Here is a 19,237-nt window from a genome sequence, read left to right on the forward strand (position 1 = left end):
GGTTGTAGGAAGAGCCCTAGTGCTATCAGCACTGGGCTGAGTTTCCCCAGGGGAAGGGGTGCTCATTTTTTTTGGCGGACCCCACTCGCTAGGGAATCCAGCCCAGCGCTGAACAGCCTGGGGTTGGTTAGTCATTATGGCAGGGGGACCCCTGCCGCGTGTCCCCCTGCTATAGTGCTATATAGTGCTATAGGCTGGTTTGCCTAGTGCTGGTTCCGTGAAAATAAGGCGGACCCCACGCAAATTTTTTCCACGATTTTCACGGAACCAGCAGTAGTCTGGCAGCACTAGGTTTAAGACTGAATAGAGGGGAGACCCCATGCTTTTTCTTTTTAAACTTTGATCTATTCTTTACAGTTTTTACGGCTGCCGGAGCTCCGGCTGTATGACAGACAGTGTAACAGTGATGTGTTTATACAACACGCTGCTAGAATGCAGCGTGTTGTATCTGGCATGTTAGCAAGCAAATTCTCCTGATTTTGCTTAATCGCAGCTTCATACATTTGAGACTTTGTATAGCTGGAGTGGCAAACAGTCGGGAGTTTGATCTCTATCGATTTTGCAAATAGAGATTTTGACAGAACAAAGAACACGTTGCTTGCAGATGTAATGTAAGCATGGATGTCTAAATAGACATGTATATGAATTACCTTTCACTTTGCTGCTGTTTTCAAGTGTTTGTAATCTGCACTTTACATGAAAGGTACATAACTAGATTATAATTTTGTGGGAATTGGGGCTGATTCGAAGCTCACTGATGAACTGGCTTTTTGCTGGGAATTACAATGGCTCTTTTTAGTGCATTGTCTGGCACCCTGGATTGCTGTGTGTCTGATAAAAGCACGCATCCCGGGGGGTTCAACGCTCGTTGCCATGTATTAGCTGTAGAATTACCTCACTTATCCAAGAAACAGGTGGAGCGATCAAATGAACCATAACTGGTTTCTTGATCCAAGGACAATTCCATCTTTTTCCACTTTTCTTTTCTGCCACTGCTGTGTGCCAGTGTGTCTTAGATGTGCTAGGAACTGCCATGTGTTTGAGTCATTGCTTTGTCGCTTACCATCCAGCCAGATCACTGCAGTAATTGTCTAAAAGTGTATGAAAATAATGTGACATGTGAGGTGGTCAAAACTGACTGCAAATGACTTGAAATTAGTGTTATTGAGGTTAATCATAATGTAGGATAAAAAAAGAGCAAAATTATGTGATTTTAGCATATTTTAGCAATTTCTCTAAAAAAAGTACAGATCCTAAACCAAAACCAAATCCAAAACACACGAGGGTGGTTTTGCAAAACCAAAACCAATAGACAAAGCCAATCCAGATCCAAAACCAAAACCACTTCATGGGGGTCAGTGAGCATCTCTATTAATTACCTTCAGGTAAAATGGTTTATGATAAATTGCTGGTGCGTATATGTTGAAAAGAAAGTATTTATTACCCGCTATAGAAACTTCTAAACATATGTAGCGACCTTCTGCCTCAGTTTGTTTACTATGAATCGTAATTGGGAGGTTTTTACGCACGAGGATCACCACCCCTCTAGATTTAGAGGAGTACAAAGAATATGCTACAGCATGCTGGCCTAACATGCTTAGCTTCTCATGTTCGAGATCTCTAAGGTGCGTTTCCTGTAGAAAAGTGATATCAGAGCTTAATTTGTTGATATATGTAAACATTTTTCTCCGTATAATTGGAGAATTTATACCGTGGACATTCCACAAACAATTTTTAACAAACCCTGCATCCTATACCAAGTCTATATGTAAATTGAATAAATCGGAGATAAAGTTGGGGTTATTTAGAATAATCCAACACCATTTGTCCTTTGGTCTATTATCATTAGCTTTCTAGCTTCGGAGAGTGAATAAATAAATTAATAAAGTACACATAAGGAACTCAATTCGGAAGGTGGATAAAGAGAAAAGGGAATAGAATCCACACAGCCTTGTTCTGTTACAGAATAAGAGCATCCTCTCTTTCAATTTAACAAACATGAGCATGAAAACAAGCGATGGTCTCCATTACTCCACAACTTATGAAAAAGAACATCTAATATAGTGTATGTTAACATATACAATTAAACAGTGTATAATAAACTATACTCCAGCAGCAATAAAAAAAAAGAAAAGAAAATAAACAATGTTATTATCTGAAAATAATCCAAACCATGAACACCAGAACACCCAGATAATCCTAACTGGAGTATATTATTTTAGTTTTCTTATATAACTTCCAGATTGATTAACTAAAGCCAAATAATAAAAGAGACTCAAGATTCAGTCTAAAACTAAAATAGCTTAACCAGAACTTAAGAGATAGCTTCTGCGAGTTATATCTTCTAAGAACTAGTTTACAACAATATCTCTAGCTTTGGTAGGTCTAGAGAGGAGCAATCCTATAAATCTATCTTATTAATCAAACATACATCAACCAATCAGAATACTTATCTCCCAAAGACTGTGAACCTAAGTCCATTGTTACTGATCCGTAGTCTGGTCCAATCTTTTGGAATTCTCCTCGTCAAGGAAGGCTTTTGCATCTTCAGCCGTGTTAAAGTCTCGTATATCTGTTCCCTGGAACAGGTGCAATTTTGCTGGGTATAAAAGCGCAAATTTTCGCCCCTCTCTCACAAGGCGTGAACAAACCGGTGCCAATTCTCTCCTTGCTCTAGATACCTCCGTGGAATAATCTTGAAACAGCAATAACTGCCTGCCTTGCCATAGGATTTTTCCCTTCTGCTTTGCCACCGACCAAATCTTAACCTTGTGAATAAAATTTAAACACTTGAAGATGACTGTACGAGGTTTTTTTGTCCAAGTTTTCTCTGGTTGGACCTAGTCGGTGTGCTCTTTCAATTTCAAATCCTTTTAGATCCTCTGAAATATTTAGTAAAGTTTAGTCAATCATGAGAAATTGAGTCAAGGCTTGGCCTTTAGGGATACTATCTTTTATTAAACTGCTATGTATTTGTGCCACTGCTCTGTGTTAGTGGTTGCGGTGGCCGCGGGCACCGCCGCAACTCTCCGGGGTTCTCTGGTGACGTCCCGGCTGTTGCTACGGCAACCGGGGTGTCACTTCCGGTTTCTGTGTCCTGGTTGCCTGGGCAACAACCGGGACGCTTTGGTCTTACCGACGCCGCGCCCGGCCAGCTGTCAAACAGCCGGGCGCGCACGCACAGGAGTAGGTATGGCCAGCCTTGCAAGGCTGATTAGAGATTAGTTTACCTCTGGCACTCTGCTTATTCCATTGGCTGCAGGCTCTGCACATTTATCATACTGCAGCTGATGACACATTCTGGACTGTGTCCTGATTGGCCATCTGTACTATTTAAGGCAGTGAGGACTGAGCCTCACTGCTGGTTATAGCGTCATGTTTCAGTACTGCTGCCTGCTTCTTTGTCCCTGTGTTTGGTGTTTAACCTAAGATTGATTTCCCATGTATGACCCTTGCCTGTTCCTGGATTCTGAACCTGTGCTTCTGACCCTGATCTATTGCCTGAACCCGGATTCTGATTCTCTGCTAGTGACCCTGATCTTTCGCCTGTCCCTGGATTCCGAACCTGTGCCTGTGACCCCTGACCTTGGTTTGTTCTTTAGATACGTTGTCTGCTGCCGGCACCGACTCTTGCCTGGACCCCACACTGCTGTCTGCCATAACACTCTATTCCTGGGTTCTCCTTAGCTGGTACACATCTCTCGACCCTCTGTTTGTCTGCAGCCAAGCCTGTCCCCACCATTAGGGGCAACAGTGAATACCAGACTTCAGAGCACACTCCGGGTTTTGCTGTACTGGCTGGAGGGTTTCCTAACACTCTGTCACTAATTTTATCCAGCCAGCTCGCCAAAATTGGTGAAAATGTTAACGAATCTTCATCAGCTATTTATTTAGCGCCAAAACACACAAAGATGGTTGTAGAACCACAACCAAAACACAAGAATCTGCACACATCTCTAGTAGCTACACTAATAAACATGTGTTTAATGTGATCAGACATTGGCAACTCATGATTTTAAAATATTGAGAAAAAAAATGTACATAGCCACATTATAATTGTGTAAACTCAATATACAATCATATAGTTATTATGCATTACATATAAAACAGTGTCAAGTTTATTATGTATTCTTTGCAATTATCCCTTGGAATACAAAAATAAAATGTCTGCATATGTAAAGTTGCTACAAACACACAAAATGGTAATTTGCACTTTATGGATATTGTTTAACCATTTTTATTTTTATGTTTTTTACATTTTTAAATATGTGATGCATATATATGATTGTACAAAGATTATCATGTCAACGAGCATTGTAAAAGGAATGTAACGGATGGAAACATACATGATTTTAATATGCATTTCTTTTTTCCATTATCTTAGCTGTACAAGGCGAGGAACCCTGTGACAATGATGAAGAACCTTTTGAAACGTCTCTTGTGTGGCATCTATTAGAGGAAGAGAAGCATAGATAAATCCAGAGAAACAAATACTGAAGGAGTGGTTTGATAAATAGAATGAAACTGTGAAGTGAGTGTCTGACAGTGTCAAAAGCATCAGAAAGCAGTGGCGAATGCAGGGGGGATTATCAGAACAATCCACTCCTGTGGCTGCAACCAATTTCAGTATTACAGTTGGCCAAGAACCAGACAGAGAATCCCGTCCGTCCACGCCGAATGTGTTAAACACAATCAGCACGGCCAAACAACATCCTCTGAGTACCTGCTTCTGCCAACGGGAACATGCATATATTGTGCTGTCACAAGCAACCCACTGCTGCTATTAGTGAAAAAGAGAGCAGAACAATTAATCCCCCCCTAAGAAAATCTAGGTCAGCCCTGTGAGATTAACCCCTATCATTGCCGAAATTAAAGTATTTCTAAGATATCTATTGTTTCTATGCATCCTATTGACCTGTAATTAATTTAATTTTACATAAGTTAATGAAAAGGGAGTGTTAGATCTTAAATAATTATAGTTTATATTAATCATGTTATTAGAGTAGTCCAATTTATTTATATTTATTTACTAATATTGTTATGTGAGATGATAATGCATAAAGAGTGGTAATAATAGTATAATATGACATTATAATATATAAAAAGTGATGTTAGGATATTCTGTTAGGATAAAATGTGAAAATTACTTTATAATAAAAATGGTATAAAAATAAATTAAAATATGTGATAAATTGAATAAAACTAAAAACAATTGTATCTTCATATATCTATTATGTCTTAAATGTCTCATTGTTAAAAAAAACTTGCTCATCACTTTTGCTGACATATAAAACTAGATTAGATAACATTGTTTAGTATTATAATAGTATCAATCGACAGACAAACTCATTATCACCTAGACCAGGGGTTGGCAACCTTTTTCTATCGGTGTGCCGGAAAAAAATCTAGCCGAGCCCAGGTGTGCCATAAATTCATATTATGCCACAATAGTGCCCCGAAATCATATTAGGCCACAGTAGTGCCCCCAAATCATATTATGCCACACAGTAGTGCACCCAATTCATATTATGCCACATAGTAGATCCCTCAGTTCTTAATACGCCACATAGTTGTGTCCCCAATTCATCTTATGCCTCATAGTTGTGCCCCCAATTCACATAGTAGTACCCTTAATTAATATTATGCCACAGAATAGTGACCACAATTTATATTATGCCTCATAATAGATCCCCAGTTAATATTATGCCAAATTGTGCCCCCAATTCACATCATGCCACAGTAATGCCCACAATTACTATTATACCACACGTAAGTGCCCCAATTACTATTATGCTGAAGTCATGCCCCCAATTATGGTTCACATAAGTGCACCAATCACATTATGCCTCACATAAATGCCCCAATTCACATTATGATACACATAAGTACCCTCAATTCCTATTATGCCACAGTAATGCCTCCTATTCAAATTATGCCTCACATATGTGTACCCAATCAAATTATGCCTCACATAAATGCCCCCAAATCACATTATGCCTCACAAAGGTGTCTCCAACTAAAATTATTGCATACATAAGTGCCCCCAATTAATATAATGTCTCATTAGGCAGCTTACCCTCTCTTTCTGTCTCTCCTTGTACCCTCTCTCTCTGTCTCTATCTGTTCCCTCTCTCTCTGCCTCTTTGTCACTTCTCCCTGCCTCAACTCCAGGCTGTCACCCACACACACTATCTCACTCTCTCTGTGTATACCCTCTCAGTATGTCTCTCTCTCTCTCTCTGTCACTCCCCCTGCCTCCACCCCACGCTGTCACCCACACAAACTCTCTCCACGTCCTGGTTGCTGTCACTTCCATTCCACACTGATTCTACCAGCCGACCACTTTACCTTGTGCTGCCACACTGCCGGTTCTGACTTACTACCCCAGTGTACAGCTTATCTCTCTCTGCCTCTCCCTCAATAATAACTGGCAGGGAATTGGGGATGTAAGTGATACTGGGGACAGCACTTAATTGATAACTATTAATGCACTTACCTCCCATCCGCTCCTCAACGACATGCGCAGCAGTTCAATGTTAGCGATGTCCTGCAGTGACAGCCCGCCCGGCATGCCGGACTAGAGGGCACTGCGTGCCATGTCTGGCACGCGTGCCGGGGGTTGCCGACCCCTGACCTAGACATTACCCAACCTCAGGTAAGTGTGGCTTATTTTTGGTGTTAGGGAGTATTAGATTTTAAATAATCAGACCTTAATCTCAGTGAGAGCTTGTGGGCAATCCTTAAGAGGTGGGTGGACAAACAAAAACCCACAAATTCTGACAAACTCTAAGCATTGATTTGGCAAGAATGGCCCATCAGTTAGTATATGGCCCAGAAGTTGATTGACAGCATGTCAGGGCGAATTGCAGAGGTCTTCAAAAAGAAGGATCAACACTGCAAATACTCTTTGCATAAACTTAAGGTAATTGCCAATAAAAGCCTTTGGCATTTATGAAATGCTTGTAAATTTAATTCAGTATGCCATAGCAATATCTGACAAAAAGGTCTAAACACTGAAGCAGCAAACTTTGTGAAAACCAATACTTGTGTCATTCTAAAACCTTTTGGCCATGATTGTAGTAGCTGCTTTTAGATTTAGCTGCTTTTAGATCTACTTTTAGAGACCCTTTAGTCAGTGTAGTGTCTGTGAAGTTTTGGGTAAAAGACACAGTAGCCATATGGAGTGTCATCACACCAGGAACAAGGCTTCTTTATGACTATCACTATTCAACTTGCTGGACCCACTGAGTTCATTTATCAATGCTGTTGCCATCTCTGTTTGCCCTCTGGACCCACTGTGTTAAATCATCAGTGTCCCTGATCATGTATACAAGCTGCAAAGGCTGTCTATGCCATTACCACAGCCAGGGGGCATTAAAGGAGCCTCCAACACATTCACAGCCCTGCACTAACTACCTGGATCAATTGTTACTTCCCAGTTTCTCTAAACATACCTCAACTAATACACATTTCTCACATCACTCCACCATGTACCTACTCATTTATCTCCTCTCTTTGTCTTACTCACTTTTACTACATCTCTTTCCAAACCCCTCTTCTCTCTCAAGCATCCTTTATCTCCATTTCCGTCATTATTTCCATTTGATATCTCTCCTTCCTAGTGTACACTATGAACTATTTTGTTTCCTGCACACACCTTACTCACCAACCTGTATATGCAAAAACAAAACTAACTTCTACAAATATCCTCACATGGACATCTCACCCAAACCTGGGCACACAGTTCAATTCCCACTAGGAGCTCACACTTCTCATTCCACCACAAAACTTCCCACCTACCTCTTACTTCGTAATCCCTACAAACCATGTCTCTCCACAACACTCCTCTTTTTCTCTGGAATGATAGATCTGTTTCTAACAATGCCATCCATGATCTATTGATTTCAAAATCCCTCAATCTACTTGCCATTACAGAATCCTGGCTCACTTTACACTCCCTCAGCCACACTCCCAGACCCAGGCAAGGTGGCAGCTTAGGCTATAAGAAAGAGTATTGAATTTGAGAAACAAAAGGGATAAAAAGTATGTTAATCAAATTCACAGCCTCCAGGACTGGTGGGTACCATCAGGTTCTAATAAAGGTTAAGCAGGTTGAGGCCTGCTCATCCTCCAAAGAGGGATCTGAGCATTTCCTGTTCCACAGTTTTGCTAAGCTACTCCTCTAGCCACTAGGCTTCTAAAGAACGACTAGACTCTGTGGAAGGTGCCAGTCATCCAGGGAGTGATCACCTTCAGATCAGCAATACAGGAATTATCAAATAAAAACAAAGCCTTGTTAAAACGCATCACCAATGATCAAACTTTTCTATAGGAGATCTATTGAGCAGGCCTGGCTACCACAGACAGCATGAAGCTGCTAACAGCGGGGGCCTGAAGACAAAGAGGGGCAGCATCAGGAACCCAAACCAGGTAATCATAAAACAACAGTCAAATCAAGGATCTGGGCATGGCATCACCTCAACCCTAACAGAGCACCCAGATATAGGAGGATCCAATTATAAAGTCTGAAGCTGAAGAGCAGCTCTGTAGGCTGAACATGGAGGTCTGGTTAGAAACGGCTGCCATAGACAGGGAGAGATACTCTGACACTGAACAGGTTATAGTTCTAGCTGGACTAACTTAAGAATCAGAGGCAACAGGGAGGACATGCAAATAGCGCACTCTTTCTTTTACTGGAAACCCTGTGGGTGGATTTGTTTGCCTGCCAAAACCATAGTGACAGTGAAGCGGGACTCCTGCTTTGCCTGCAGTAACAGGCAAAATGCCTCTGTACAGAGGCAAGCCTGGAACAGATTTCCTCAGTGTGGCTACTAATATAAAGGTACTGTTCCTTTCTCAAATCCCTTGTATAATATGCTGCACCAATTTTATTGATTGATTTTATGCCTTTCCTAGAAGTGCTATATTGCTGTTGGCGTTTTATATTAATAAACGTAATGCATACTTTTATCCAGATATTTGCCTGGGTGTGAAAAATGTCCATAATACTGAAGGCAGGAAATAGTCTAGCCCAGTATCTGCTGGTTTTGGGTGCTCTGTTATCATGACTGTGAGGAAACGGGCTGCTACTGGATTGAGAATTTTGTATTCATCACCCGTTTCTCACGGTTTAAGGTACTTTTTAATCCTTGGCCCAGTCTAAGTATATACACCAGAGCATCAGTGTATTATGTGTATTATTATTTCATGTTATTAGATACATTTTGCCCATACTATTACCTGCGATATTGTATGTAGTATAAATATAAAGAATATTGCCATACTGTGTGAAAATATCAGAACAACAGCAGTCATTTTGCTTGTGCTAGCTAATGTAATTACCATTTGTCTAAAATGTCTATTGTATGGGGTGCAGCTGAGATGTGGTTTGTAATCAGATCAATGTCTGAGTTAACTAGTTGGCAGCCCATGTTAATTAGCTAGGTCAACACGTAACCTGAGAGGTAATGAGGTTAGAACTTCTAATGACATGCAATGTGCCTCCACGGTAATATATTGGTTGAAATAGCATGGGGAAATGTATCAATATAAATGTAATTGTATCAAAAGGTATCACAGACTTATATTGTGTAACACTGCTGATATAATATGTCAAAAGTCTTATTGTGCCATGTAAGCGTGCAGTGTCATTCCTTGATGTACTATTGTAACCCCATGTGTAGTGTATCCAGCCAAAACAGCTAATTGAGTCAAGCCATTCTATTGTCTAATCAAGAAAACAGGGACAGTATGTCTAGCAGCTAAATTGTTGACTGGGAGACCCCTTCTATAAAGGGGAGGTTTGAGACATTTGACCCTACTTCCTGTGGAGACAGAAAATAAGATGGGGCGAGGAGAATGCCAGGAGAGCTATTCTAGTTTGGAGGATCCTGGTGTAGAAGACATCAGTGAAAAGGACTCTGGGCCAGGCATTGTGGTGCCGCTGGACGGAACCCTACCAGGACAGGGTTGGTGTGAGCTAGTAACCCAGGCTAGGAGACACCATAACTGTTTTGCTAAACGGTAGTGGTAATATTGCTGGAGGATACATGCTACCATTTACCCTGTAACTTGTGAACGTCTTGTGGTGTTGTGCTGTCGTAATAAAGTCTTATTTTGGATATATCCTGGTCTACCCGAGTGAGTTGAATCCCACAGAGGGTAACTTCCATCCCAGCTAAGGGTGGTATCCTCACAATGACATTTGGTGGAAGCACTAGGATCACCTAGTTCTAGTTAGGCAAACAGGAAAAAGCCACAGAGGGACCCACGGGAGGTGCGTTCCGAGGCTGTGCAAATATCGGAGCACCAACCATTCACACTACAGCCTATTATATAGTGATTTGTATTGTATGTAAAACTGGTCTGAGAGAACCCAAGGAAACAAGGGTACTGATGCAGTGAGGATGTGTTCACCCACCAATAGTACCAAGTGTGGGGCCACATCCTCCAGAGAGATAACTCTACTCAAACAGAAAAGTATTAGGGAGTCCCAGCTCCACTGTCAAGATGACAAAGAATACTAGAAAAAGTGCCACAGCTCTGGAGCCACGTTGAGTCTGCAATATGGGAGTGCCTCTGTAAGACTTGGAAAGAAATCCAGGAAGAGGGAGGGTGCTGACAAGCAAGGAAAGATGAGAAGTCTTCTTATTGTGTTCCCACAATGCTATGCCATGGCCTAGAATCTGATGGATCAGTCCGAGTGGAGGAGGTTGCCGAGGAGGGTACCTGGAGCCTGGTCCAACTCTCGCAGGTGATCTCAGCTCCTGTTCCTAATATCCCAAGCCAGCCCAAAATTTCTGCAAGGATAGCCCCACCATTATCAGAAGAGAAGGTGCTCTGAATCAGGATAGTCGAGTGCCACTACTCCCAGAATGGCATATTCTATGAGAATGGTGAGTTTCAGACAGCATTTTACCCAGGCCATCTAAATGTCTGCATGACAGGCAGAGAAATCTTTGAGGAGGCTCAGCTGCAGGGACACCCCCACCATCAAGTCTCTGTTCCTGATGCCCTGCAACCCTGCAGGGAACCAGAGGAGACCATAGTTGATCCTACCCCTGGTATCCAAGGTGGCTGCAAATCTGGACCAGCCGGCACTGTTGGGTATTCCAGAACTCCAATATTAGCATGCCACTTGCCCATTTTTCATTTTGCATTTTGGGTGGGAGTTATTGGGCTTTGAGGAGCGAAGCTGGGTAGGGAGCTCATTAAATCGACCAAACTCCAGCTAGAGAAGCATACACCCAATTACTTTGGCTAGGGAGTCTCAAGCAGTTCTTCAAGACTATCCTGGTTTACATGTGTTCCTGCTGCAGAGCAATTGTCATGTTGTGCATTTGGCATGGCAAGTGGGGATGGAGGATTTTGAACTGCATCCCTGTAACCCTGTTTCGATTCATTGGGGTATGTGAGCCCCCAGAATCCTGGCTTGTTGAGACAGAATTAGGGCTAATGGAGTCTGCCCAGCACATCAAGGAGGTAGCCATAAATGGTTAACGTGCTATACCACTGGGCATTTGCTAACCACTCTAGTCGTGGAATTTATTGAGGTTCCATGGGACACTGGTGGGCATTTACTATAGACTGCCAGCTATCCTATCGGACTTGGTTGTATGGGATGAATCAAAATACTTTTTAGCCCTTTTGTTTCCTAGATCCCCAGGTTCTAGGAGAAACAGGTACCAACATATTCTATTAAAGGTTAAGTATTAATGCCAAACACTTTGCATTTCGGTATTGCAGTTTATATATTGTAATTTGTGTTTCCAGGTTTAGTGTTAAAGGTTTTGTGCGAAAGTTTAAAAAAACAAGATGAATAAGAGATTTCACCCTACTCGTCAGTACTTTATTAGTGCATTCAAATTTTAATATTTTAATAATTTAGGTGGTATAATATCTCCCACCAGTTAACACTTATTTAATTTCAGGGATTAAATAGTTTATTTCATTCGACAGTTTCCATTATATTGTGTAGAAAGCAATTTCAATATTCTAAGAATCACTAATGTGTTGGATACATATTCTCACAAAAATTAAGTGGCATCTTCATAATTAACACATGAATACATTATTCGTTCTTCACTGGCTGCAATATGATAGTCACTTATAATCCAATTACTGCATTATGTTTTGAACAATTTATCATACTTTCTACTCCCCCATTTAATATTTGTAAAATAGGCTTATCCAAATGTATTTGTTCCTCTATATTATCAATTTATTTCACTTGCACTTATTAGGGTCAACAAAGTATAAACATATGATAACCTTATGATACGATCCTTTCATTTCTATTCTTAACAGTCCCATTATACCACTTATTATATTATCATAATTTTTCCCCTGAGAATTACCTCACAATAGTGATTAGAAATGTACTTATTACAGTCTCATGGACCTCTCTGCTGCTTTTGACACTGTTATTCTTCTGCACACTCTCCTCTCATTTGGCCTTAGTAACTACGTCTGGCACATTGTCCCCTCCACTCACACTATCTTTTGAGATTGCATAAGGCTCTGTTATCCACCCTCTGCTTTACTCAGTGTACACCTCTTTCTTAATGAAGTAATTTGCTCATTCTAACTCAAGTACCACCTCTATGCTGACAGCTAGTGAATCTACCTCTCCTTTTCTGTACTATGTTGGGTGACCACCTGTATCTTTGCATCCCGATGGATGTTGTGAAGATACCGTGTTTATCTGGCCCAACTATACCTACTTGGGTGTGGTATTAAATTAGATTATACAGGTGATGGGGCCGCCCATTGCTACTTTAAGAGCGCCATTTGCACTGTGTCTATTAGAAGTGATGTTATTTCTTTAAGTAGATATTTAGGACAGAGCGCCATTTGCACTGTGTCTATTAGAAGTCACGTTATTTCTTTATGTAGATATTTAGGACAGTCGCATTCTCCACCTCTACATCATTAAACCTGCTGGAGATAATGAGTGCCTGCTATATGGTAAGTCCATATTGTCACCTTGTCGCTATTATTGTTTTCTGAGTTATTTTGCAGTTGTAAACTCGGTCGGCATTGTCAGTGCCGATGACACCACTACCACCGACCTACTTAGCACTAGCTGGACAACCAAGGGTACCTTGGAATTCCAGGAAAAAATACTCAATACATTCTAGGGATTCACCAATCATTCAGGCAAAACAGTTATCAAGGACAATGGAACTTTTATTATACAATACTCCAGAATAAAAAACACACTTTAAAAAAATAGCAGGCAGGTTTAACACATACACCATATCCTTTATGTCCCTTACCCCTCTCTAGCCCAGAGGCATGCAGTCTCCTTTCCTCGTGGTCCTGTGAGTCCCAACAGCTTGGCCCACTTTTCTTCCCCTCTACCACTGTGGTAAGAATCTGATACAAAGACCACCTGCTCCAGCAGGCCCACCAAGCTATCAGACTTACAGGGTGATGTGCTAAGTGTGAGTGAGCACTAGTCCAGTAGAAGCCAAAAACTCCAATGCTTGGACCCTCTTACACAATCTGCACTCTGAACCACCTGTCCCAGGGCTCCTTTTAAACACAGTTATATTTCCCACTCTCCTGGGGCTAGTCCATGGATGGGTTTAGATACGTCACGCCTCAGGGATTTGACAGCTGTCAAAAGGGGTTGGACCTTCTTATACTAATACAATCCCACCCCCTTGATGGTTTTACTCCAAGGTGTTTGGCTGAGGCAATGGGGTTAATTAAGGGCTAGGCCAGAGTAATTAACTGACACTACCAGTATTAACCCTTATAAGCTTTTTCAGCCAGAACTAGCTTTCAGCTGATCAGAACAACCTGTAGAGGAAGGAGTGGGGACGGAAAGCAGCTATAGCCCCCTAATATGAGTCCTAGAGCCAGACCCCATCTGATCTACACCAATAACACACCTGGCCACCTTTTAGAAAATGTATATATATTAAATACAATATTTAAAATATCAAAATCATTTTCCAACACAAATAAAAAAGGTTTCACATTCTTTGCGCATAGCAACACATTATAAACACTGGGTAATGTTACCTCCATGTAACGAGACATTGTCCTTGCGCTCTGGAGAACAGTAAAGGACTATAACAAAAAGTACAACGAGCCGGATTTAATAAGGAACGCAAGTCCATTTATGTGGCATATTTTACATCTTTCAGTTTGCGCATGCGGAAAACTGAAACAAAGAATGCAATTCATGTTCGCACATAAATGACACTTCTGACAGCCTACAATTTCATGGGCAGAACAGGGAGGGGAAGGGTTGTACGCATATAATCCATGTACAGTAAGGGAGTGCAAAGCTCAAGGATACGCAGCAGTGCCTGATTCAAGCTTTGGGCATCTCTCAGGTACGTGATATTCAGCCGTGTCACTTACAGCAGATACAGGGCAGATGTAAGTGTCAATTACTAATGATGACAGTCGCGTATGTATGTAAAATCATGTGTTTGAAATTAAGAGCAACTGTAAAAATGCATTTTATGCACAGTCGACATTAATATCATTGTGATAAATGTATTTCATGAAAAAAAATATTGTGTTTTTTCAATAATGACTTTATTAACATTATTCTGTGCACTCTGCTGGGACTTTATATTACACATATGTATTGTACATATCCTGCAGTGTGCTATGTCTGTCTAAATACAGCAATACGTATATGTAGCGTGTACCTACACCCGTATTCAACGAGACTTTTCTTCAGATCCACTCATAGTGGAATACGGATGTGTGTACGCCCGAATTACAAGCTTTTTTTTTTAAAACACACATTGCTTTCATTTTGCGTGACTTAATGTAACAGGCCCATCATGTGCAAAACAGAGTTTATCATCTTCCCTCCTGCTAGAGTCACAAACTCAGTTCAAATCTCTCTCACCGTCAATACCACCACAATTGGTTTCACACTTAACTCTGCCATCTGCATTAGTCATCGCATACAGCCTCTAACCCATGTTGTCAAGTTTACTTTGGACATACCGTATATACTCGTGTATAAGCCGAGTTTTTCAGCATACTTTTGTATGCTGAAAAAGGGCACTCGGCTTATACACGGGTGAACTTACCTGGTGTCCGGTCCCTCGGCTGTCAACTTCTGCATATGCGTTCCAACAACAGTAAGTTCGGCATTTGGAACGCAAACTTGCGTTCCAAATGCCGAACTTCCTGTTGTTGGAACGCATATGCGTTCCACTGCCGGGCAAGTGAAAACGGGTAAGTGAAAAATCAATCTCTCTCTCACTCGTTTTTTTTTTTTTTTTAATTTACAGTGCAATTACATAATGAACAAACAATACAGCCACCATGTTCATACATTTATATCCCTACCCCTTATATACCCCTTTATTTAGGTTAGGTTATACCCAATGATTTTATAATCATTTATGAATGTTCCTTGTCATCTAGCTAAAAATGATTTCATAGATTGAACCTATCATTTTTATTTAGGTTTTTAAATTAGCGCTCTTTTCCACCCTAGGCTTATACTCGAGTCAATAAGTTTTCCCAGTTTTATGTAGTAAAATTAGGTGCCTCGGCTTATATTCGGGTCGACTTATACTCGAGTATATACGGTATTTGTATTCCCAAGTATACCACAATAACACAGCACACACAAAGCCTGGAATCATATCACCATATTCTACACCTTGAAACAGCTAGCTACTGCTTCATTTATATAACATCTCAACTTTGCATCCCCACTGGCCCTTGTATAAACAGCATAACAATATAACATTGTTATTCTCTTTGGGATAATTTACACAGAAGGCACCAAGCACTTTTAATTCCAGAACTTCAAAAGGCTCTAATGTCACATTAAAATTCAAGAATTTCTGTGCTCCCTTATCCCATTCTTCATTTCTCAACATAGAAATAGCAAGCAGAGGAAGTTAACATAGATCTAAAGGAACTCAGGTGCTCTACAATACTGGACCTCAATGGCTTAATGAGCATCTATTAAAAAAAATAAAAATATTGTGCATTTACTTTAAGGTTTATCCAAGTCCATCTTATAGGGCACCAAAATTGACAGCCAATGTTTATTTCTCATCTGCCTTTCAATTCAGAACCCTCACTAAGCAAGGCTGCCCACTGTCTACTTTGATATGTACTTTGGTTATGGAGCTACAGGCATTCAGTAACAATGATATACCATGTACATACCGTATACCACAATACCTAACGTGCTCCTAAAATTCCATGTCTACAGTGAAAGTTCAAATTTTAAAATGAAAGCAGACAAAACCTAGAATTAAATTTTAAAAAAAAATTAAATTAATATATTTCACTCACAAGTACTGCAGCCTACTCAACTCTAGGTTCCAGCAAATCACATTAGAATTTAGTTATACAAACAAAAAGCATTGACATTTAGTGCTGTACAGAAAATTAGGAAATATACATTTCTCATATAATTATACACAGAACAAATCTTGAACATTTTACCCAGTCTAGGGAAACACACGCAATGCATTTGCTTAGTTTTTCTTGCTTTGTCACTCAAATAGAGAAGAGAATACAGCAAAGGTGGAATATTTTGATAACATGCTTAAACCATCATCACACTGTGATGTTTTATATAGATTTAAATAGTGCTGCTCTATCCCCAATTTCTTATACACTTACAAGATGTGGACATATTCAGCACCTTCGTTAAATGTAAAATGTTCCCACGTTATGTTCATTGTAAACACTGGGGGTATATTTATTAAGTGGCAGTTCTGACAAACTGACGATTCTCTGTGCTTTGCCGTCATTTTTTTTTTAAAATGGCAATCTTATTAAAGACCAAACCCGATGGACTTTGTCTTTAATAAAACTGCCATTCTAAAAAATGTCAGCGAAGTGCAGAGAATAGTCTGTTAATAAATTTACACCTGGGTCTTGCTTGTGTCATTCAACTCGCAGATGAACTCAAGTCCCCTAAAAAGCAAGAAAATCTCACAGCATATAGTATTTTTTGCACATATTGTTTTGTTTCACATAGAATAAAGACAATACAGACACATTATGAATGAAAAAAGACATCTGTGGTATTGCAAGTGCCTCACTCACCCTCTAAGAATTTAGTCAAGTATATCAGGTTAAATAAAAAGATAAGGGAAGAAATGAAAAGGAAAGAACATGCATTTAAATTGTTTAAGTATGCAAAAGGAGATTAGAAAAGGAAAAATAAGTTGCAATAGAAAGTAAGACAAACCCTAAAAAGTTTATTAATTATATAAATGATAAAAGGATTAAAAAAAAGACAATATAGGACCCCTAAGAAGTGATATTGGTGGATTGATTAATGCTAATAAGGAAAAAGTAGAGACATTAAACATTTTCTTTTTCAGTATCTACTAGAGGAACAAATGGTAGAAATAATACATAAAAATGGAAATGCAACCGTACCATTAATTTATACTTGGCTGACAAAGGATGAAATCCAAAGACGACTAAATAAAATTAAGATAAAACTCCAGGTCCAGATGGCACACACCCAAGGGATCTTATGGAGCTAAACTCAGAAATAGCTAGACCGCTATTCTTAATTTTCATAGATTCAATTTCCCCTGGCTCAGTACCAAGGGATTGGCACATGTGGTGCCGCTGATTAAAACGGGAAAGAGATCACAACAAGGGAATTATAGGTCTGTAAGTCTGACATCAATAGTGGGGAAACTACTGGAAGGAATAGTAAGGGATAGTATTCAGGATAACTTGGTGCACTATTGAAGTCAAATAATTGGATGAAGTTGTTTTAAATTAATAAATAGCAAAGTAAATTCACTTACATTCCCACCTACATTTTGAAATAGTGCACTTATAATAAAGTTTCCAACTCATTATTTTATTATTAATATAAAAGACTTAGGGCTAGATTTACTAAGCTGCGGGTTTGAAAAAGTGGGGATGTTGCCTATAGCAACCAATCAGATTCTAGCTTTCATTTATTTAGAACCTTCTACAAAATGACAGCTAGAATCTGATTGGTTGCTATAGGCAACATCCCCACTTTTTCAAACCCGCAGCTTAGTAAATCTAGCCCTTAGAGATTTATTACACAAGGTAAACCTACATTAAAGATATTTAGGGTTCAGGTCATAAGAAATGTATTGTATTTGGTCGTCTATTAATCCACAGCTTACCAGCAGGAAAACTCAAAATGCTCCGTACTGAATATGTTAATATGTTAGTTTAAACTGGAATTTTGGTGGTTTCCCGAGGCACGTACACAGCCGTTAGTAACATTCCCTCACTACACAGACTTCAGGATTGATGAGCTGTATCCAGTGTGCATGCGTATGCATTGGTTATACTTTGCTATTAAATCTCTTTGTGCGTTGGAACCGCATTGATTGCATCAGAGAATCTTTACTTGTGAAGATAGCTACGGACGTTAAAATGCAATAAGATTATTAGTGAGAATCAGCATGGATTTGTGAGGGATAGGTCATGTCAAATTAATCTAATTAGTTTCTAAAAGGAAGTTAGTCAGTACTTAGACCATGATAATACGGTAGATGTGGTTTACTTAGATTTTGCAAAGGCCTGTGATACTGTGCCACACAAGAGGTTTTTTTTCACAAAATAAGGGAACTGGGTCTAAGGAAACAACATTTGTACTTCGGATGAAAACTAGTTGAAGAGTAGAGAACAGAGAGTTGTGATATAAGGAGCATTTTCTAATTGGTCAAAAATTTTAAGTGGTGCACCTGCTGGTGTTACTCCTTTTTAATATATTTATTAATGACCTTGGTGATGGTTTAAAGAGCAAAGTTTCCATTTTTGCAGATGGCAGCAAACTCTGTAAGCTAGTTTAGGCATGTTTACTTTAAAAAAAAAAAAAAAAAAAGACATCAAAGAGGGGATATGACAGTGGGCAGCATGGTGGCTTAGTGGTTAGCACTTCTGTCTTACAGCAACGGAGTCATGAGTTTGATTCCCGCCCACGGCCTTATCTGTGTGGATTTTGTATGTTCTCCTCGTGTTTGCATGGGTTTCCTCCAGGTGCTCTGGTTTCCTCCCACACCCCAAAAACATACTTGCCCTTGGTCTCTCTCGGTCTGTGTTTGTGTATGTTAGGGGATTTAGATTGTAAGCTCCAATTGGGCAGGGACTGATGTGAATGAGTTCTCTGTGCAGCACTATATTATACTATACACTACACTATATATAGTGGCACTATATAAATATATAATGATGATGGCTATGTACAAATACATTAAGGGTCAATTTAGAGAACTTTCATGGG

Source organism: Mixophyes fleayi, chromosome 2 (genome assembly GCF_038048845.1).
Source record: "Mixophyes fleayi isolate aMixFle1 chromosome 2, aMixFle1.hap1, whole genome shotgun sequence".
Lineage (NCBI taxonomy): Eukaryota > Metazoa > Chordata > Amphibia > Anura > Limnodynastidae > Mixophyes > Mixophyes fleayi.